General features: G+C 46.9%; 1 long non-coding RNA gene across 4 annotated transcripts in view; it reads right to left on the minus strand.

Moving 5' to 3' along the window:
- The window catches only part of LOC132244642 (uncharacterized), a 161,208-nt gene that overhangs the window by 84,132 nt on the left and 53,232 nt on the right, over window positions 1-23,844 (minus strand). The window contains exon 3 of one of the 4 annotated variants that reach the window (XR_009456326.1): window positions 6,962-7,020. The exons of the other annotated variants lie outside the window; for them this stretch is intronic. This is a non-coding gene — a long non-coding RNA (uncharacterized LOC132244642). The remainder of the gene's footprint in view (window positions 1-6,961; window positions 7,021-23,844) is intronic. 4 annotated transcript variants of the gene reach the window in all.

A 23,844-nucleotide genomic window follows, 5' to 3' on the forward strand; every position in this document is an offset into this window, starting at 1 on the left:
AGATGTTAAAGAGAACTGGTCCAAGGACAGAGCCTTGGGGGATGCCACTGGTCACAGAGCACCATAATGATTCACTACTATCGACCACTACTCTCTGGGTCCGACCTCGGAACCCATGTCCCAGTTATCAGACTGTGGTGTAGCCAAGGCCACAGTTGGCCAGTTTTTCCATGAGGCGGTCATGGGACATCAGATCAAAGGCTTTTCTAAAGTCCACCTGGTCATAGGAGATGAGATTGGTCAGCCAAGACAACCCACAACAAGCTCATGCTGGCTGTCCCTCAAGATGTTGCCTTCAGCCAGCATATCAAGAAGGGTCTGTGTAACAGGCATTGCTTCCGAGCCAAGTTGCGGCCCGCTCACCTGTTCCTGCGGCAACCGCTCGCCTTCTCGCCTGCCACGTCTTGATGTTAATTAATTAATTAGCGGGAGGCTGCCCATTATAATGCCCCAATGCCAGGGGGCGCTCTGCGGCTCCAACCTCCCCTAATACCACAGCCCAAGCCTCGCAGATGTTTCTGGACGTTGTCTTGTCCCTAATCAACTCTCCCGCTCCCTCGGGCCTGCTCCGTACCCTCTATGGAAGCACCGCTTCTGGGATCCTCCTCTCTGTGCCCACTCTAGGACTCTATAGTGAGCCTCCGGCCTTTCTTGCCCACCGCGCTTCTCTCCCCTTCTCTCAGGGCACACCACGCTGCTACCCCCTTTCCCTGGGGGCAACCGCAGCCCTCTCCCCTACTCCGGGGTTAGCCTAGGCAGTAGCCATTCTCCCGAGGCTCACCGCACCCGTACTGGGCCTCCTAACAATGTTGCCCCCTCTCTAGGGCTTACTACACCCGTCTTGGGCTTCCTCAATATTGCCCCTCTCAGGCTCCTCAATATGGCCCCGCTCTAGGGCTCCTCAGTAATCGCCCCTCCTTGGGGCTGGGGTCTATGCACCCCGCAAGTGACGCCCTTGCTGGCGTCTGCTGCACCCCTCCCGGGCTTCCTACTAGGGCGCTCCCCCTCTCCGGGGCTCTCTGCACCCACCTTGGGCTTCTCAATGCTGCCCCGCTCTGGGGCTGGGGTCTACGTACCCCGCACACAACCTGGGGGCTCTGTTCCCCAACCGCAACCCGCTGGTTGCGCTCCTTGCCGCCAGTTACGCCTTCACCGGCGCGCAAGCTGCGCCTTCACTGGCGCTGGGGTCCCCCTACCACTGGGGTACCTATGAGAACAATGTGCCCTCTTGGCGCTAGACTGCGCCTTCACTGGCGCTGGGGCTCCCCACCCCTATGGGGTCCCTACGAGGCCTCCTCCAACCCCTACAGCCTCACCCAAGCCTCCGGTTTAATAAACAGAGCCAAACATAAACTCAAAGTACAAGCCTCTAGGCTATAACATAACTACAAGCTGCCTGACCATAACTTAGTATCATAGCCCGAGCCTCCAGGGCTATCATGAGCTATACTTGCAAATCAGGCTTCTTCCCATATCTTGGCTGAGGGAGCTCCTGCCTCTCTGGCTGCTGTCAGGAAACTGCCAGCCTGGCCTCAGCCCTGGGCTTTATAAGGGCCAGGCCCTGCCTCCTACAGGCAGCTGGCTCCCCTTAGTTGCTCCGGCAACCCGCAGCTGCGCTCGTTACCCTGGCAACCCTCAGCTGGGCTCGTTCTGTCCGGCCAAGGCTCGCTCTCTCTCTCTCCCTGGCAGTCTCTCCTCTCTAGGAGCAGCGGCACCGGGGTGCCCTGCGACAGTCTGTTTGATAATTTTCTCCAGAATCTTGCTGGGAATTGAGGTCAAGCTGATTAGCCTGTAATTCCCAGGATCTACTATCCACCCTTTATTGAAGATGGGTACCACATTGGCCTTCTTCCAGTCTTCTCATACTTCATCTGAGCGCCACGAGTTTTCTCCAAATGCAGGAGGGTTCCAATTTGATTTGGAGAGACTAAAGGGTCCTCTGATTCAATTTGGATTCAGAGATTTGCCCACTGAATTGGGGTGAATCTCCGCCAAATTGAATCAGGGGGCAAAGCTTTGCACAGCCGTACAAAATATGTATAAGAAATTCATGGGGAGCAGATTTGTGCATATATTCTAAGTGCTCAGAGAATGTCAGCACCCTGTTCGTAGAGGCGGTTGTTTGAATGAAATAAAAAAAGTGGATTTACGCATGAAATAAAGTTTACTTGATGACACAGAAATAGGAAAATGAATATTAAGATAAGACTAAAAATAACAATGAGAATAAGAATAAAATAAGAATTTTTAAAAATATTGGTGTAAAAAGTAAAATAATTTTAAAACTGTAAAAATACGTGAAAAATTAATTAAATTAATGAAATTAATTAAATTAATGAAATTAATTAAATGACAATTATATTAATTAAGCTAATTAATTTAATCAATTTCATTAATTTAATCTCACCTGTTTCAGTCATCCGTCATTGAGTATAAAGAGATCAACTGGGTGTGTTGTTTTGCAGTGCCCCCTGCAGTAATTTACTGTGAATAGCGCACTGAGCATGAAATCATGAGATTTAAAACCAATGAAATGTAAACAGTGACAGAAGAAATAAAGCCCACCATTTCAATTTACAGGGCATAGAATGCAACCCATGTTCAAGTGCCCCTAAATACTGGATCTCAAATACCCTGTGTGTCAAAGTTTTTATAAACAGAACCTCTCCCGTAGGGAGGTGCAACTTTTGCAAGATACGTTGGTAGTTACAGGGGCTGGAGGATAGATGTAACTTATCTGGAAAGAATTTTTCTAGAAGTGAGATTTCTAGTAGATGAATGAGGTACTGGCTACTATAGCTTTGGTATGCCCTGACCACCAGACAAGTAAGTCTGTGCCACAGACATAGGCAGTGGAAGGAGGTTGCTCATGGGACTTACCCCCCGCAATGAAGGGCAGCAGTAGGGCCACAAGGTAGCCCAGCCGCGGGCTTCCAGTGGCTACAGCAGGGGTGGGGTGGGGTGAAGTGGGGAGGGGCACACACGCAGTGGTGAGGGAGGGAGTGAGGCTGGGGCTGGGGCTGGGGCTGGGGCTGGAGCTGGAGCTGAAGCTGGGGCAGGCCCTGAACAGCTGGGGCAGGGTGCAGAACTGAGCATCAAGCTGGCTCATCCAGGGGACACAGCTCCTGCTGCTACGTGTACCCCAGGAGGCACGGGGGGCATGAGCCCTTGGATCTGTGTGGGGTGGGGTGGGGTGGGCTGCCACTGCATGCTGGGGCTGGGGCTGTGCCAAGCTCTTCCCAGTGGGGGGGAATGGGCTGCACTGTGGTTTGGCCGGGAGGTGGTGGTGCTGGGATCATGGCTATGGCAGGGGCAGGGGCTGCAGCCACCCCAAATTTCACCATAGCCCTCCCCAACCTCCCCTCTCAGTACTGCCACCACCCACCCCACCCTGAGTGCAGTGCAGCCCAGCCCCCACCTCTGCCATGAGAAGCCCAGAGCAGCCCTGGCCCCAGCCCCAGCCCTCAGTGGCAGCCCACCCTGCCCCACACAGTTCCTGGACACATGGCCCCCATGCCCTCTTGGCATGAATGCAGTGGTGGGAGATGCCCCCCTGCCCCATGTTGGGTGCCCCCTGGACAAGCCTCTTATGGGTCCATCCCATATCCCAACCTGACTGTTCAGGGCCTGCCCCAGCCCCAGTCCAACTACCTCCTCCTGCCCCCCCAGCCCTTTCCCTTCCACCCACCCATTCCCCCACAGACTTACTTTCTGGGGGGGACATGAGTGCATACTCAACCCCACCCCCCTACTAATTTTTTCTCCCTCTGCCTATGGCCAGGGATTGTGGGAACAAATGTAATCAAACATCTAGAGAGAGAACACAGAAACACAAATGGACTAAACTTTACAAAAACACTCCTACTGAGGGGAGAATAGCTATACATTTATAGAACCTCTTAGAGAAATAGAGAAAAACTGCAGAAATGCAAATGTTGGTGAGACTGGCTGGGTGCAGACCAGTAAAGACTGGCAAAGGAGAAACTGAATTAGTCAAAACAGTTATTCAAATGCCAATTTACCAACAAGAAATAGATATTTTATCATAAGGGTCAATGGATAAATTGTTCCCTGGAGAGATGACCCTCCAAACCCAATTTGTGTGAGGTTCTAGGGCCAAATGCAAGAGAGTTTTAGGAAAGGTAAGAAATGCACACCAAAGGTAAGTCATGATATGCTCCAATAAGGTAATCATAAAAAGAGCAGTATTTGACTGGGTAAAATCCATACCCACTTCAAGACATGAAATAAAACCCATGGGAAGGGCTGAAGAAAAACCTTTGAAGCTGGATTTTGGTGAGTCAACTCTGGATGCCAACTACAGGCTATATAGAGAGAGGAGGATCACAAAGGAGGTTGGGGAAACTTTTGCTAGCCATGGTCTAGATTTGAGCCCATCTCAGGATTGACTTGTCAGATCTGACAGAAGGATGATACGTGTTTTAAAGAGAGATCAAGAAGAGTGTTTCCTTCAGATTTCAAAGACTTACGGCAACAACTTTATGAATTATTAGCTACAGAACTCATTGAGACGTCAGATAGCCCTTATGTATCTTCTGTGGTTCTTACTCAAAACAAAGAAAGAACACTTTGGATGGTTGTAGACTACCCAGGAAGATGCCTATTTTCATGAACAGAAGAGATATTTGCCCTTCTTTCTGGATCTTGGCATTTTTCTGTCTTGGACATAAAGAGTGGATATTGCCCAGCAGAGGTGGAGCCAACTGATCACCCAAAGATGACTTTTACTACCCCTTTGGATGACTTTCACTACCCCTGTAGTTGGATGACTTTGACTTCAGATGACTTTCACAACTCCTGACTTTCATTACCCTTTAGGGAACTGTCAGTTTAAAATGATGCCTCAGGGTCTAACCAATGCCCCATCTACCTTCCAACACATGACAAAGAAAGTAATGGTAGGAGTCAATCTCACAGGGGTAATTGCCTTCTTGTATTATCCTATTAGCTGTTCTGTAACTGTAGAAAAACACAACTGTAGAAGAACATAAACAACTTAGTGTTATCCTCCCTCAAATTGCAAATTATTTGAACAGTCAGTCAAGTGTCTGGGACACACAATCTCTGAAGAAGTAATAAGACCTAAAAGTGACAACATTTCTATGGTAGAAGACTAGCCAAGATCCAATACCATTTATGAGTTATGTTCTTTTTCATGTTTGCTGTTTATCACTGGTGGTTTGTCTCAAAGTGTTCAGCTATTGCAAAGCCACTGAATACCTTATTAGAAAACAAAACCACAAGAATGAAAAGGGTAAAAGAAAAAAAGATATCATGGATCTCTGGACAGCAGAGTGTCAACAAGCTTTTGATATCCTGTAAGAGAAATTAATTTCTGCTCTGGTACTTGCACTTAATGATAGGAAGCTTCCCTACATAGTGCATACAGATACAATCTTTCAGGGGTTGGGTGCTGTGATCTATGAAATACAAGATGATAAAAAATGAGCGCATCTACATGTGATGCTACATTGCCGCAGCAACACACTACAGTGACATAGCATTGGCAAAAACAAACTGTGACCCCACAGCTGCATCACTGTAGCGACGTGCTCCATCAGTATAAAGTGTCATTATGGCGATGTAGGAACTAAAAATAACCATGCCCCACCAGCATGGAGCAGTACAGGCTGTTACCACACCATCATTTAGTACTTTCAGAAGGAGGTACTAAATGACAGCACAATAATAATGGCACCATATGGGAACATGTAGACGTGCCCTTTGAGTTTTGATTAATCAACCTTTAGGCTGAGTCAAAGTGAGAGAAACTATCCGGTTCACAAACTTGAACTTCTAGCTTTGAAATGGGCAGTATCTGAGAAGTTTCATGATTATTTATCTGGGACACAATTTGAAGTGACCACTGACAGCAGTTCATTAACATATGGCCTCTCTATAGCCAGATTAGATGCATCAAGCCATTGAAGGCTGACGGCACTGTCACTGTATGATTTTGTTATAATCTATAAAGCTTGAAGACAGTATATTGATGCAGATGGTTAGTCAAGGATTCCCCATGAAATTATATACAACTATGACTCAAGAAAATTGGAAAAGATGATCCAAAAGATGATTTCCAGGCTTCAGTCAAAAGGACAAAATGAGGCAATATCCAACATGGTTGTTGAGGCAGTAGTACACTCTACAGTGCTTCAAGAAAACAAACCAAAGGATGAGTCACATGAAGGGGCAACCTAGCAGACCTTTTGCCATGTGGAGAAGAAACCATACCATGAGAATATGAAGTCCCAATAGTATGACTAGGAACCCCAAATTTACCAGACATTTCATCCAATGAGTGGAGGCAACTCCAAAGGAAGGGTAGGTACATTTCACAAATGATAAGACTACTAGAGAATAGTCAAGCCCTAAATGCAGAAGATAAAAAATGTGAATTTTATAAAGTGCATTTGATGTGAAAGGAGAGCATTAAGTTACAGCTTGAAGGGGGAGTATTGTATTGTCTTGTTTAAAGAAATGGTGAAAACATCCAACACCTCATGGTGCCATATGTTCACCTGACTCAAGCTTTAATTGGTATCCATAATGAAACTGGACTCATGGGTGGAGGGGGGACTCTGGAATTAGCATGTAACCAATTCTGCTGGCCAAAGATGAAGACATTGAGAAGAAATGCAGTACAAGTGAAAGGTGTATTCACAAGAAAGATAAGGTAGATAGAGTAGCAGAGATGGAAAATAGACAGGTCAGTGCACTGCTCTGCATTGTCATTACTGATCACTTTACAAAATATGCCCAAGCCTATCCAACCAAATATCAAACTACCAAAACGGTTGCAAGTACACTTTGGGAGAACTTTATAAGTCAATATGGCTTCCCAATGAGTATTCATAGTGATCAAACCTCCAAGTTCAAATCAGAATTAATAGCTGACCAGTATGAAATTTCTCGAGTAATGTCTCTCACAACTCCTTACCATCTCATGGGTAATCCAGTGAAATGATCTCATAGGATACTCCTAAGGGTGCTTGGGACCTTGGAAGATAAGAAGAAATTTACTTGGTATATGACTGTACATACATAAGTACATAAGACTGTACAGAAATAGGTATAGTCCATGATTATAATTGTACTGACAACAATGTAACTCTATTTTCTCCTTATGCAGCCTTTTCTCCCCATTGATAACAGTTTTGGAATCAAGTGGGCAGAACATTCAGCATCTGGTCAAAGCTATGAAGCTATGATAAAGAATTAAGAAGAAGGTTCTTCTTCTTGTGCAAAGCGGGCCATTTTCGATTCAGATTCAGCCCAAATCAGGGACAGTGATTTGATTTGTTGATTCAGATCACTGTCCCCGATTCGATTCAGCTGATCCTGAATCTGAAGATTCGATGCCGATTTGGAAAATCAGCAACTTGGACATAGACACAGCTTTAAATGTTTTTTCTACATACCTTGAGGTACCAGGCATAGCTCATGGATGCTGCAATGCTGGGGCAGATGAAGCATCCCACAGGAGCATGGGGGGCCCCCTGTGTGCTCAGTGGCGAACCCAGATGTGGACCAGAAGTACTTCCAGTCCACTTCTGAGTCTGCCTGGGAGCATGCCGGAGGGGCCCTAAGCCCCTCTGGCTCAGCAATCAGCCATGGGGGGAATCCAGGTGCCCCCCCAGACCCAGGAGGCACCAGTTACTGAGCCGGGGGGGGGGTCCCTGGTGGACCTGGAAGTTAACTGGAAGTACTTATGGTCCACTTCCAGGTCTGCTGCAGAGCACACTGGGGAGCCCCCCACGCTTCTATGGGACGCTCCATCTGCCCCACCATCACAGCATTGAAGAGTTGCCTAGTACCTTGAGGTATGTAGAAAAAGCATTTAAAGCTGTGTCTATGTTTGAATCTCTGAATCTTTCCAAATCTCTCCAAACTAATTCAGGGGGTTACAATTTGATTTGGAGAGATTAAAGGGTCTCCTGATTTGATTCAGATTCAGAGATTCAGCCACCAAATTGGGCTGAATCTCCACCAAACCAAATCAGGGACTGAAGCTTCACACAGCTCTACTGAGTACTAGAGGCTGAAAAGAGCCAGGCAGCAAATATGTAACAGTAAGTTGAGAGAGTTAAACGTTCAGTCATTTCAGAAGGTGACAGAGCGCTAAATCAAAACTTGACACCAAGGGTAAAGAATAAATCAGCAGACAAGTAGGAACCCATATTCCACATTGTTGATAAACAACTAAATAATACATCTGAAGATGTAGTAAAGTATACTATATGTAAAAGAGGTTATGGTCCTACCAGAACACTTTACTGGGACATGCTTTATCCATATGGATTTATTTCAGTATTTGACGCTTCGGCTAGCAATTTGTCCAAAATTGCACAAATTATACATAGATGTACTCAGCAGAATCCAAGTGAAGTAATTTCAGATGATCAAGACCCTGAATTTACTATGGATGAAACTTTTTAAATTGGAGATGAAGTCAGTGGGTGCATCTTCATATGCAATTAAGGTGAAGGAATAAACTCTGGAACAGTTTGCACTGGAGTAAACTGCTCCCGGGTACAGTGCTTACATGTATGCCCAGGACAGCAGCAATTTGAGCTGGGGCAGAATAGGCCCTGAGCTGGCTGGGCTGACTGGGCACAGCTAACACCCGTGGTCGCCATCTACATGTGCATTTCAGTGCAGTAAATTATTCTGCCATAAGGTAGTAATGTCCCTGACAGTACTACCTTACAGCAGAATCAATTAGTTTACTCCCCCTAATACTGATGCATATGCAGATAGTGACACTTTACTGTGGAGCTAATTAGTCTACTCCACAGTAAAGCGAACATATAGATTCACCTGGTGATTCTCAGTGGACATGTCTCTATGTGGTATAAATGTGATGCAATAAACTCTGGTGCAGTTCTGCACTTTACTGCACAGTAGGCTAATTAACTCTAATTAGCTCTAATTTTGCTACATGTGCAAAATGCTCCAGGGTAGGTTTACTCTAGAGTAATTTACTATAGAGTAAACCGACCCCAGGCAGGCATCTACATGTGCAGGGAAGCAGAAGCATACTTGCTACTGGCCCCCTGTAGCCCAGGGGCTTGTGGGGAGCATGGGCCAGGAGACAGGGTTAGGACATTGCTTCCTGCCCCTGGGAGCTGCCTGCTGCTGGGGCGGGCTGTGCCACTGGATCCTGGATGGGGACAATGTCCCCCTGCCTCAGCAGCACAGAGCCCCCATCCCCTGCTCCGTGATCACAATGAAGGAGCAGGGGCTGGAAGCTCCCTGCTGCCAGGGCATGAGGACATTGCCCCTGCAGCACAGCCTGCCCCAGCAGCAGGCAGCAATCTCCCAACCCCTGCTGCCTGGCTGACCAGGAGCACATATTTTCCTGGTTGGTGCTACATGTGTCATACTGAGCAGTAATTACTCACAAGTAAATTTACTACTTATATTTACAGGTAGCAAACGTACTCATGATTAAAGCAAATTACTGAGAAGTAAGCATCTGCACATGTGCTACTATTAGTGTGCAGTAAACCAATCAACTCTGTCATAAGATAGTACTGTTGAGGATAGAACTACCTTATGGCGGAGTAATTTACTGTGCTGAAACGCATGGGTAGATGCTGACCTCAGGCATAAATTGAACCCAGTCAGCCCAGCCAGTGGGGGGCCTGATCTGCCCTAGCTCAAATTGCTGCTGTCCCTTGTGCACGTGTAGACACTGTGCTTAGGAGCAGTTTACTTTGGCTCAAGCTGCTCCGGAGTTTATTGCTTTGCATTAATTGCCCATGTAGATATCCCCACTTTGAACTAAATGTGGATGTTGTGGGGTATGTGCCAGTTGTCCAGCAAAATAAAACTAAAAAAATTAAAGGTCAAGCCATAACTATTCCAGAACTTCCTAAGAATTCAGAAGCCTCTGGAGAGGTGGTCCCTAAACCACCCAGTAGAATAAAGGATTCCATTACTCATTTTTCCCAAGTGACTAAGTTTGACTATTAAAGTCCTGGAATGGCTACCTAATGTTATATATGTAAATTATTTATTTATTTATTTATATGAACATATTAGATATTTTATGTGCACTGCCAGGATGTCAGTTGTTCAGCAGGGAAGAGTATAACCTTCCTTGTGCTGTAGAAAGGACCTTTTCAGAGTACATTAATCTTGAGAATATCTGTGGGGATAGGCTGGTGGTCATGTTGGGTTTAACACTGAGGTCAAGGGAAGAGAGAGAGAGGGAAAAAAAGAACAACAGTCAGGAGTATTTGAGGATTTGGGCACAGAGGAGAGTGCTCTGAGAAAACTCTCTCAACAGAAGATCCAGGAACCTTGGATCTTCATCCAAGGGTGCTGGAGAAATTGGCCAGTGTCATAACTGAACCACTGGCACATCTGTTTGAGCACTCATGATGCTCAGGACAGGTCCCAGAGGACTGGAAAAGGGCTAATGTGCTTCCTATTTTCAAGAACAGGATAAAAGAAGATCTAGGTAAGTATAGGCCAGTCAATCTCACCTCTATCCTTGGGAAAACCTTTGAAAAAATTGTTAAGGAATACATTTGTGGGAGTCCAACGGGAAAAATAATCCTGAAGGGCAATCAGCATAGATTCATAGCAGGTAGATCCTATCTGACTAACCTTGTTTCTTTTTATTATCAGGTCACCAAGTGTTTAGACAAAGAAATAAAAGTAGATGTCATTTACTTGGATTTCAAAAAGGCCTTCAATAAGGTGTCTCATCCCATTCTTATAAATACACTAGCCGGCTGTGTTGTAGATGATTACACAGTCAGGTGGGTGGAAAATTAGCTTATGGGATGCATCTAGAGTGTGGTGGTGGATGGGTCCATATTGACCTGGAAAGATGTGGGCAGTGGGGTCCCCCAAGGTTCGGTCCTTGGACCAGTGCTGTACAATATCTTCATCAGTGACTTGGTTGAGAGTGTGGTGAGTACTCTGTCCAAATTCGTGGATGACACCAAATTATGGGGCAAAGTAAACACACTGGGGGGCAGGGAATGGATTCAGGTGGATTTGGACAGGTTGGAAAAGTGAGCAGAAAAGAATAGGATGCAGTTTAACAAAGATAAGTGCAGAGTGCTGCACCTAGGGAGAAAAAAATCAACAACACACTTACAGACTGGGGGATGAAAAAGAAAGTCCCCACTCACTGGGTGCTTTCAGGCGGGGAGGAGATCCCCGCTTCCCCCTGCTGTCCCCCACCGCATGGGGGGCTCTACCACGAGCCTCCCGACCCCTGCCCACTGTCCCATCCCTGCCCATGGCTGTCCTCCCACCCCAGCTCCAGCCCTTACAGAAAAGAAAAAGGGCAGACTCACCGATTCCTGCCCGGCGGGAGAGTGATCTCCACTGCTCCAGCTGGTGAGCCCAAGGGGTTTTTTGGGGTTTTTTTCTTAAAGGGCCAGAGATGGGGTGGGTGGGACAGCCATGGGGGGGCGGGCTGGGAGAGTGGGAGGGGGTCATAGGCTCATGGTAGCACCCCCGTGATGTGGGGCAGTGGAAGGCAGTGGTGATCACCGCCCCCGCCCCCCCACCTGACAGCAGCCAGTGAATAGGGGCTTTTTTTAAAGGGCCAGAGCTGGGGCAGGCAAGGCAGCCATGAGGAGGGCTGGGAGGGCTGGGAGAGCAGGTGGGGGTCGGGGGCACTCGGGAGGGCTGGGGGAGCAGGCAGGGCATGGGGCCCGGCAGGTGTCCCACCACGGTCCCCTCCCCTCCCCTCTCCCCCAGCCCCACCCCTCCACCCGTACTACTTACCAGCGCAGAGTCACCTGCAGCTCCCTGCTGCAGCCACCGGGAACTGCCAGAATCATCAACGCTCTCCAAATCTTTTCCAAAGATTCGAAGAGCTTTGAATTGATTCGGACCTTTTAATTGGTTCCCTGATTTGATTTGGATTTGGAGATTTGTCACCGAATTGGGACGAATCTCCTCCGAATCGAATCAGCACCTGAAGCTTCGCACAGCCCTAGTATATATGTACATATTTTGATTTTTAATATTTTTCTTTATAATGTTTTGATTTGTATTTTGTGGTTCATGTGTTATTATAATCAAAAGATAAATTTGAACTTTTGAAAAAAATGTATTCACTGAGGAAAACATGATACCAGGTATCCCACATTAGGTGCTGCTGGTTTTGTTTATATTTATATGTGAAGAGAACTGGGAGTGATGGTGCATTTGGTATTACATAACCCTGATGACTGCAACAAACACTTGCATAAGAATACCAAATCACAGGATTTGAAGTCGTTTTGAAGGACTGAAAACAGAGTGATGTGCTTTAAAGCCAGAAGGAATCATTGTGACTGCCTAGTCTAATCTTCTGAATGGCATAGGCCTGAAAGTTTGATTCACTCATCCTTAAAGCAGAGGAAATAATTCCTTAGTGTTTTTATATTATGGTATTTATACAAAGTTTATCCAACTATTAATGTGTCTATTTACATTTATGTCAGTCATACCCATCATTATGCTAGCTAAACATTTCAAGGTTCTCAATATTTCCACTATTCAAAGCAAAAGCATCCAGGCAGAACTGAAGCTGGGAACTTTCAAGGAATCTTTATGGACTAAGGGACCTAATTCCCTTTCGCTTGTAGGTGCTTTATACTGTGGAGAAACCAGCCTAAAGCTTTTGAGAGGGTAAAAAGTTACTAAGCACATTCAGTAGCAAGTTGTGAATTATTCACAAGAAAATTTCCCAAAAGGAAAAAAATGATTAGCTCGTTCTTTTAAAATAGTGGTAGAGAGCAAGAATGGGCTATATCATGCAGAAATTATAGTATTGTCACCTTAAAAACTAATATGCTCTGCTTCTTCACAATACTCTGAAGATACATTTTATTAAGCACATTATCCTTTAGACTGGTGCTAGTCACATCTCAACTATCGCCATATTTACAAAAGACAGTTACAGTAATTTGCAAGATAATTACCATTTTAATCTTGAACCAGTACGTAAGAGAAAATTGCTTTATAGTATCTAGGTTTTTCAGTGTTTTATAATGGGGTTGCTCTGTACATCCTTTGAAAACAGCTCATAGATTGTTTTGTAATATTTTACATGTGCACAGGGATCAACATTTTCTTAGAAAAAAAGAATTTATATTCACATTTTTACCCTTCTCTTTTTTACCAGTAAGAGGTTCCCAGCTGATGGTTCTAGAGACCCAAATAATTTATGTAAATCCAAAGAATAAGATGAGAGTAGAGAATAGCAATGGAAATGTGTCCTACATGCAAATGTTCACAGCTTTGCCTAGGTCTCCAAGTTAAATGAATTTGAGTTTGGTAGGACTACCAGTTTCTACTGCGAGGACTGCTCTGCGTTCTTGAGGTTGATGAGCCCATGCAGCTCTCCAGTGTTTGAATACCCATCACTAGGGAACCACTTAAATCATGGTGAGACTAAACAATTTTTGTAGGTTGGTCGCAGTATAAAGAGCAGATTTTGTAGATATTTCCTAAATGTGCTTTGCCAGGCCCACCAATTGGAAGAGAGGCCCCAGCAGTGGAGGTGGGATGAGACAGCAGCTGCTATATTGACTGCTGCATCTTGTGCTATCCCACCAGCCAGCACCTTCCCCCCTGACCCTAGGAGGGCTGTGAGGCCAGGCCACCACAGTAAGGACCTCCTTCCTGGAACTGAGGCATTTAATTTTTATTAAGTTGTTCTTTTAAGTTCTTTGTTATTAAATTCAATCCTGAATTGAGTAGACCCCCTATCCATCACCCATCAACCACCCTTGCAGGTGGCAATAATCTGAGACTTTAAGAACAATCTCCTAGAGATAAGACCAGAATGTAATCTTTCCCTTCATCCTAAAGGATGTGGGACTACACAACCTTGAACTCCGGTGGCTTGAACTGGAGCTGTTCTGTGAATAGCCAGAAGATTTAAAGTCCAAGGCAAGGAGTCCAACACTTTCAGCAGCACTCTGTTCAAGTACCATCTTTAACATTGATATACTTTCCATCTCTTACCAATAATAATCTGTATTTTAAATTGCATCAGACTGCTTGGTCTGAGCAAGGCCAGATTATCAGCCATGTTAGCTTTGTAGCATCGTCAAAAACAAAGAATTTCATAGCCATATTTGGGGTTTATTCTAGCAATCACAACTGGAATCCAGGAAAAGGATTTTTTTTTTTTAAATATCAGTTCACACTAACAGGAATCCAGTTCCTGATGCTCAGTCAGGAAGAAATGTGCCATAATGGAGGATGTGACACTAATATGGCAGCATGTCAAATAAAGGCTGAGTCTAATTGTACTTTCCTTGTTCTCTTTAATGTATTCCCTGTTTGCAGCTGAATCTCCTTGAAGGAGATTCCCAAGTGTCCAATATAATTTTTCTTGGAATGAAGTACACATTGTCACCAGGGCCTCCTGCATCCTAGAATTTCATTAGCATGAAAATATTTTAACGCATAATTGCTGAAGCAGTGTGGAACATGTAGCACCAGTGAATCATCAATGAGGATTTCATGTTTTTCGCTTGCATAGCATTGTCTGATTAAATCAGGCACCGATTGACAGTCTGCTGCACAAACCCCGCTCCCATCTATACAGCCTGCACGATGAAACATGCAGACTGAAAAAAGGGAAGTTGCCAGCAATCCGTACAGCCAGAACAGGAGACGAGTAAACCTTGCAATTCAGCCTGGGTTACCTGAATTGGCAGTTTCTGCCCTCCAACCATTCACATGGGTGCTGAGGACATCGCCATTCCTGCTGGCTGCAACTCAATGACAGTTCAATGATTTCAGTTTAGACTGTTTGCCTGATGCCTGACTTGAGACTGAGGCAGGTATCTAAACTGAGGGACTATCACTGTGCTGGGCGGAAGTGGCTGCTACAGTATGTGGGCACATGTGCAGTTTATCTTCAGGCAACACACAGTAGATCACATCCCATGGAGCCTGACAGAACACAGGAGGCTTATTTCACAATATTTGAAATATAAGACAGATCATTTTAATGGCTAGAAAGGAAGCATTGTTCCCAGAGAGATTGTTCTCCCGTAGTATCCCTAATCTAAGGGGACAGCACCTTTCTCAGATGGGCATGGCTTACCCCCTTGAAAGGGTGAGGGCCATGGTGTAAGGGACCGGAACATAGGTGGCTTGGCCTAGTGATTAGGCCACTGGGGAAGGGCAGGAGCTAAACCACAGACCGCATCAGGGGACAAGAATCAGGGATCAAGTTACCAGCAGTCCAGAGGCAGAGTCCAAATGCAGAAGGGTCAGAATTCAGAAGGCTGTAACCAAGTCAAAAATGAGGTGGAAATTTATAAGCCAGGGTCCAGGAACTGAGCAAATGAGGTCCAAAAACCAGAAAACTGATCCAATGGCCAGAGTCCAGGGTCAGAGCCATAGATGACATGTAAGTGTTGATGGGGGGGGGGCACAACTCCATGCCACCACTGTTGCTGCCACCCCCACCACTGCTGGCTGTGGCTGGGCTGCAGTCTTATGCCCCACACCACCCCATTTGCACAGAAATCTCGGGGGGCCTGTACCCCACCACGTGTCACCCCCACGTGTTGCATATGGTCAGAACCAAATCAGGGTCAGAAAGCAGAACACCAGAGAAGCCAGGAACCAGGAGGCTCACCAGAGCAGAGCTGAGTCCGTACTATTGGCTGGCCTAGACACTGCTGACAGGTGAGACTAAATGGGTAGCTGCACTCCCAGCAGCCAATCAGGAAACCAAAGCATTAATTATCTGGGGTAGAGATGTCCATTAAAATCCCAAGCAGGTTTGGCTGCCTAGCCAGTTAGCCCTGGCCGGCCTGCCTGAATAGGGTCTTTGACAAGCAGGGGGGTCCCCAACATGACTCAATGCTTTTTTGAATTTCTGGTCACAAAGGGTGCCTATATACAAGCACAGAGGCTGCTCTGATACGCTGTAATTACAACACGTCAGAGCAGATTCAGTTAATCGAGTCTGCTACAGCATGGTAACTACCTCACTCTAGCAGCCCCCCTCCTTTAATTAAAGCGGCTCCAAGAGCTGCTCTAATTATAGCGCCACAGGATCTCACATATCAGTGTCCCTATGCTTAAAAATGGTGGTGGGGGCGCTTGAACTAAAGCTTATTCGACAGGCTTTAGTTCAAGCACCTCTGCTGCCATTTTGAAGCACAGGGACGCTGATACATGAGATGCTGTGGCACTATAATTAGAGCAGCTCTTGGAGCCTCTTTAATTAAAGTGTGGCCCCTCCCCACCCCCAGACTGCCCAGAAGGACTAGCACTGCTATTGTTTCCTTGCTTAGTTCTCTCTTTGGATGCGTGACCTTGACTTTCCATTGAGACCACGGCAGGACAGCAGCTCCTGCTGTCAAAGTATCGTACAGCAAATAAAGAAGAATGTCTGCAGCACTTGATCCAGCTTCTTTTCACAATCTATAGTACTCCTTGTGTTCTGGAGCTGCTGGCTGTGTCCCATGACAATGCATTTATTAAAAAGCCTGAAAGCGGTCATACTTGGGGCTTGTCCCATAGAGCTTTGTCTGGCAACAGAGAATGAGTCACACTGCTCGCACAAATTAAAAATGGGACATTTCCCAAATTGAAGACTCTTGAAATACACAAAGACTCTTGTATTAGATGCTAGCCCCAAGAAGCCTCACTGGAGTCCCCCAGGGGAAACAGGGAAAGCATCAAACCTTCAATGTTTGCATTTCTGCAGAGGTTCTGTTCCAACACTCTTGTGGTTGTGAAATATGAGGAAAGTACAGCCTGCTATTGCAGAGGTAAAAAAGAGAGAGATTCCAGTGACCCAATCCATAGTTGTTTGAGGTGCACATGCTCACTCTCTCTTGCATGCTTTCTCTCACTCTTTATTGTACTCTCTCTTTCTTTCTTTCTTTCTCTTATATGACCTGATAGGTCCCTTTGCCTCCCTGCTAATCTCCCAGTTTATTAGGCAATACTGAAGGAATGTTTCGTGCTCTGTAATGCATCTTAGAGGCAATCTTGGTCTGAGCATCTTTCTTATATTGTGCCAGTCACTCCCACTGTATGTGTTCTTGTCAAGTCCAAATCTTGTTCTTTGGCCTTATTATTGTAATGCCCATATTGCATGCCTCTTATGCCCTGGCCTTTCATCTGTCTGAAACACTAGTTCTCTTTTTCTTTTAGATGAAGGACAATGCTTTTTTAAGTACCCACAATTCAGAAGTGAGCTTGTTAAAGCGATTTGTAGATTTTGGTAAAAGCAGGCATGAAGGTCAGTGGTGTCAACTCTGGCAGCTGAATTAGGCTTCTGCATTCACCTGATCAGACTGCAATCTCACTGGAGGTCAAGACATCAAATAAATTGGCTGGTAGGTCAGGATTCGGTACAGAAATAAGATTTGTAAAACTATCAAGGAGACCCTGCTGCATCCATCATACAGGATGCTGTCCCATGCACTGTGGAGAGGAGCCTTCATTCCAGCTAACCACAATGCCTGAGTTCCTTTCAGAGGCTGGTTTAAAAAGCAGTAAGTGCCTTACTTACAGGCACTTAACCTGTGTGGGGGCGGGGGGAGAGGGGAGCTGGGGGGGGGGGGGGTACCCACCATGGCACCTAGTCCCCTCCTTGTGATCTGCAGCACTTGTTGGCTCTTTCCCACTCCCACCTCACCTCCCATCCCTTGCCTGCCATGACTTTGATGTTGTTTGTTTATAGTTGGGAAGAGGTCCCTGGGGCCAGGAGTAACCTCAGGGGTAGCCTTGTCTGCCCAGCAAACCAGTCCCCATCTGGGGGCCTTTGCTCTCCCTCAGCACTCCCCCTTTCAGGGACTGCTCCCATAGGCTTCTGAGGGCTTGCTGGGGCTTCAGCTGTCATGGCCTTGGCCCCATTTTTCTCTGGTTGCACCTCCACCTTAGTTCACAAATTAAGATCTCAGCTCCCAGGTATTGGCTCTGCCGTGACGGCAGCCCCTTCTGGGGGTCCAGCCTCACTACACTAGTCTCTACCCCTCTGAATTGGGGTTAACTTCTGGCACCTATAGCAGGGGAGTGTACCCAGGCCCTGCTTGTGGCCTCCTCCACCCTGTAGCTGGCCCTACCTCCTCCAGAGTCATCCCACCTCCAGCACTCCTGAGCAGTTTGGGTACCTGCCTGCTCATCTCCAGCAGCCTCTCTCTCCCAGGATCTTCTCTCCCTGTTGCAAGTAGGGGTGTCTTCCCTTGCATGCTGAGACACTAGACTTATATCCCCCAGGCCTCCAGCCCTGCTGGTGCCCCTCACTCCCAACTCATAGCCCCCTGGTCCTGCTAGTGCCTCGCACTCCCAACACAGAGCCTTCTACCCAATGGCCCTGCTGGTGCCCCTCGCTCCCAACCCACAGCCTCCCACCCCTCCCAGCCATACTGGTTTCCTCACTCCCAACCTGCAGACCTCTGCCCCCCACAGCTCTGCCAGAGGCGGCCCCCAGCTGCCAGGGCTACAGGGCCAGGACCCACAGCCCCCTGAGTGCCCCAGCAGTGCCTGAGCCCCAGCTTCCACATGCAGGAGGTGGCAGCTGCTGCAGCCAGTGGAACGGGGGAGCCCGCCCTCCTCCCCCCTCCTGCAAGTGGCACAGCCAGAGCAGAGCTGAGAGGGGTCCATGGGGGTGGGGTGGATGCAGGTTGCCTGCTGCAGGCTTGGTGCTCCCAGCCCTGCTGCCCTCCCCCCAGGGGTCTCTGTGGCCCAGCAGGCAGGGCCCAGTGCAGGAAGATAGAGAGGGGTTGGTGCTGCCACCAGGAGCCTTGCACCAGCTGTGCCACCATGGCGAGGTGTCTCCCGCTCTCCTGGCAGCAGCATCACCAGAACTGCTGACAGGCAGGCAGGGGGTGCCTTGCTATGGAGGCACAGGTGGCATGGGTCTTCCAGTGGTGGCAACGGTGGTGGCAGCACCAAGCCTCTCCACCCTCTTACCCTGGGTCCCACCTGCTGGGCCATGCAGGCCCCTGTGGGGAGGGCAGCAGGGCAGGGAGCTCCAAGCTCACAGCAGGGAGCCTACATCTTCCCTTGCCTCACAGACAAATCTGGGGAGGGGGAACATGCCCCCACATAGTCCTCTTCCCAGAAGTGTGCACAACAGCAGGGAACCAGCCCCGCTGCCACCCTCCAGATGAGTCACCCATGGTTCCATTCCACTCCCCCATCTGGGCCCTATGGCCACACATTCCTGCCCCCGCCCCAGCCCCAGCCCCAGGCCCCACACACTGCTCCGGCTTGGCAGCAGCCCTAGCCCTGGCCCCCAATCCTGCCCCACTACCTCGCTCACTGTTGGGGCCTCAATCTGCGTCCATCCCTCCCCCATTGACTTATCTGCAGGCAGATGGGGGAGCTGCTGTGCGCTGCTGCCTGGCTGTATTGCTGGCCGTGTATATGTGTGCCTATGCACGCATGCACATGCCCCCTCCTCCCATCTCCCAGCTCCTGTGTCCCACTCTCTTCAGCCCCAAGCAGCCTCTTGCAGGCTGAAATTCTGCAAGCTTGCAAGGGAAAATCCATAGTTTCCAGAGTTGTTCTGCTTTAAAGGAGAAAATCCACTTTTTTCTGCATTTTTCCACAGCTAACGGAAAACCTGGACCCTTGCTCATCAGAGACCTCCAACCATTTAAGGATGGTTGCCTTCATCCTGTTGTAGTCACCCACCTCAGCCTGAGGCAAAGCCCAATAAGCAGCTGGGGATTTCCCCACTAGTAGCATTCCCAGGTGCAGAGCCCATATATGTCGGTCCCATTGGGCAATGATGAGTGTTCTCTCAAATGCCTCTATGAATGCCTCAGGGTCACTCTCCTCGGGCTTACATTCTGGCATAGGCGACTGGCAGGGAGGGCACAGGGGGGCACGTGGCCCCCCGACAGGGCTGTCCCGACCGCCAATGCCACCGGTGGCTTCTGTGGGTGCTCACCAGCCCCGTCCCTGCCAACACTGATGTCGGCGGCTTCTGTGGGTGTCCCCCCCAGACTCAAGAGGCACCAGTCGGCCATGCATTCTGGGGTATATGTTGGGATCCCACCCCTGAGGCTCCCTGCACTTTGGGTGAGTAGTTTTGCAACTGCCTTCTGGTTCACTACCAACGTTCGTAGGATTTCTGGCTCCTGAAATTGCCTGTGCATCATCTATTGCAGTCTAGCCTCCTGCCTCTGGACCTGCTCATGCTGCTATTTATGCTGTTCATTAGCAGTAGCCTGCTGTTGAGCCAACAGCCACATTAGCTGTTCCATCTCCATATTATAGCTAATCCTCTAACCGGCTTCTCAGGCCACTCCTAGCACCTCCCTTCAGGCCTGTTAGCCTTGGTTTGACTCAAAGGGTCTCCCAGGAGTTCTTCTCCCTGCTACAAGCAGGGGAAGCTGCTCTTGCATGCTGAGAGACTGGATTTATATCTCCTACCTCATCCTCCTTCTGTAACCTGACTGGATCTTCTGCCCCCGCCCCCAGTGCAGTTAATTGCTGCATTAGCTGCCTGGCCTTTTTAGTTCCTAGTTCTGTCTACCAAGGCCCCTACTCCTTGCTGCACTTCCTAACCCTGAGTTTCCTACCCTTTCACGCCTTCCTAGTAACAGGGGTAGCGGTTCCCTGTTACAGCATGCAACCCAAATCACATGTGTTCAAGAGCTCCAGCAGGCCCACCATCAGCTGTGTCAGAACACCCTTTTCTGCTAAGCATTCAGAAAGTCATGTAAAAACTGTTTATTCATCAGCTGCTTCAAAAGTGAACATAATGGCGGAAGTGAAAGCAGTAGGAGAAGATGGCAGGGAAATAAAACTGTAGCATTCAGAAAACAGAGAAAAGTGAGGAATACCAGTCTGAGGTAGCTCAGGGATGTGGTTAGAACTAGGAGGTAATTCCTAGACTTTCCTGTTTTCCTTGTTCTGAACAAGGCTGTTGAAGTCCTGTATTTTAGCACTGTTCATATTTTACCTCATTTGTAAACATGTATATGCCAAATAGCAGCAGAATCCACATGCCACACTGTATCTATGGGAGCCAGGCCATATAGCATCACTTTGTACTTTAAACTGCAGGTAACAAAGGCACTGGTCCTGCCTCTTCTCTCAGCCTGCCATGTGCTTTTCCATGTGGCATACTGATCAAAACCCGGCACTGTTTCCTTGAAACTGTGACAATCACACCACCCATGAAGTTACAGGTGCTGGTTATTCCAGATCCTTCCAGTTAATTAAAATAATTACCTATGAGAGACAAGAATAATTATTTTTCACTTCTGATGTGGGTAGCAACAGCCAAGTGACATGACTAGCTAAATTACTTCCTGACTTACCCTGCCGTGCTGTCTTTTTGGAATGAACTTTACAGGTTGATCTGAAATAAATAAAAACAGCAGGTCTGGGGGCTGGCCTGTATTTTCAATGTCAAACAACTATATATGAAATCCATGCCTCATACTAATTAGACTCTTCCTGGGGCTGTTAGGAGCCCGTGCCATAGCAGCAGTGATACGAAATGCCAGTAATTAGCTTGGTGGTCTCAAGTGGAGACAGTACATTCAGTTCTCACTTAAAGAGATGACCAACTGATTGCATTGTTCTGAGCAAGTCCCTGTGGCTGGCCCATGTACACCATGGAGTATCCTTGCAAAACATGCTTTCAAGTCAATCTTATCTGGAAACGGTGGAGAAATAATGTGGAAAAGTGGGGAAAAGTAACAAGGAGGCCAAGGTGGACTCAGAGGAATTAGCCCCAAGAATTTAGATCCAAGCTTAGATAAAGATACTATTCAACCTTCTAGAAATGCTTCTGTTTTATTCAGTAATCCTCTCTGGATAGGAAAAGATGGGTTGTCCTGTAAGATGCTATATTAGTGGAATGGTATTGGGAATAAGGTATCCTTTTGTGGCTCAGTAGGGTTTTTTTTAATATTATGCTACTGATAATTATTCTGGTTTTGGGACTGTGACTCTTAGTTCACAAACTGCCAGCAGAAGTTTGCCAGAACACAGCAGCAGACAAACAAATCTGTAGGTACTTTCCTAAATACACTGCAGTGTACAATTACATAAGGTATGATCCTCTCTCATTTATTCATATTTTGATTTAATAGGTATTTCTTTAGCACTTGAGACCATCCTATTTGTGCCTCCTTTCCTTTGCCAGTCTGTTTATACCATATCAGATTATGTGCAGTCCTGTAAATAAACTAACATTATTTAGGCCTTTTTTTTTTCAAGCACACATGGGGAAACAGGTGCTCAGAAGCTCTAGCAATAATGCCATGTATGTCAGGGCCTAAAAATACTCATTTGGGGGCCCCTAATTTTTGACAACTGGTTTTGAAATTTTTAGCTTTTAAGAACAGTTACAGAAAAACCAAAGAGCAAGTTCTGGTTTTTTACTTCAGGAGGGGAAAAATACTGACATCCTATTTTCCCTCCTCTGTAAAGTGCCCCTTTCTAAAATTTCTTCTCTCATAAATGAGCCTAGTGTTCAGGGCAGCTAGAAAGGTGTAATTAATCAGTGACATATAAAAGAGTCATCAGAATATGACTAAGAGCCTGATTGCCTAAAACCAGTATTATTAGACAAAGAGTTCTTTTTCTCTCCTTTTTCTTTCTTTAAAAAAAAGCTTAAAATATCTAAGATTAGAGGTAATATTTTGTCCCTGGAGCAAGGTTAATACATTTTGACTCCAACTTCAAATAGTATCTCTCCTGAACTGTGGTTCTACTTGGAGACTGCAAAAAGGGCACAGTGAGGTTCCATATTTATTGACCGTCTCTGCCTTCCAGAATCAGTTTGCTTAGGTTGCTTCCTGCCGGGGATTTTATACTATTGCATGCTAATTCTCAGGGAGGGATTTGTATAAGGATGGAGAGTGCTGAATTTCCTTCAAATACACTGAACCATGCAAAATGATCACAAGGAACATTTCTGCTCTCTGAGCCATAATTCTGTTCTTGACTGTTCTGTGCTCCATGTAGGCAGGAGATATGTAGGCTTGAAATAACAGAGTAGCAGGGCTGAGATCCTTTGTGTAGGGGTGGGAACAGAATTTAAGCCATACCATTTAAGTCTATAAAATCCTAATCCTTCCTATGGCAAGATATTAGTCTCAGAGAGTGAGCTGGTGAGACTCAGAGTATGGTATCCTTTAGGGCTGAGAGAGAACATAGTATATGACTACACTGCAGTCACTGCTCCAACTGCAGCATAGTAGAGCCATAAACCCCATATGCACTTCAGGTGCCAGTCATGACATAACTGCCTGGATATTAACTCAACTTTTGGGATGGGTTTTGCAATCCTCACTGAGCTCTGTCTTGTAACAGCAGCCCCCTTCCTCCCCACAAGCTAGTTAGTTTAAATCTACTTTGAGAAAAGCAATACTGTGCTGCAGTCCCAGCAGTGCAGTCCCAGGAGACACTGCAGTTACAGACGTACTCAGAGAGAACTAAGAGAACATCACCTGGGAACTGCACTGGCGTGCGTGCTTTAGCAGCGTTCACTGGGGATATCAGGGGAGGAAAGGTTCTGATCTCATTCATACATTACCATAGTGCAAACAGCCTCTCCCCCAGAATAGGTGACTGTCATGCTGAAAGCATTTACTAAATAGAGCCCCATGTGCGTCAGCAGCAGGACAAAGAAGGTGAAGATCAACTGATTTAGAAGCAGGAGGAGATATGAGGAATGCTTCCCAAGGAAAAAGCAATGTAAGTGAGAAGCCAGACTCACAGCGTGAGCCCCAAGAGGTTGAGGCATCGCATGCAGGCCTAGAAATATTGCATCCTGCTATCTCCACTTGGAAAGAAAAACCCAACCTGAACAGCAAGACAATGGAGGGATTAGGAATGCAAGGCTCCCTACAA

Source organism: Alligator mississippiensis, chromosome 13, assembly GCF_030867095.1.
Source record: "Alligator mississippiensis isolate rAllMis1 chromosome 13, rAllMis1, whole genome shotgun sequence".
NCBI classification, from domain to species: Eukaryota; Metazoa; Chordata; order Crocodylia; family Alligatoridae; genus Alligator; species Alligator mississippiensis.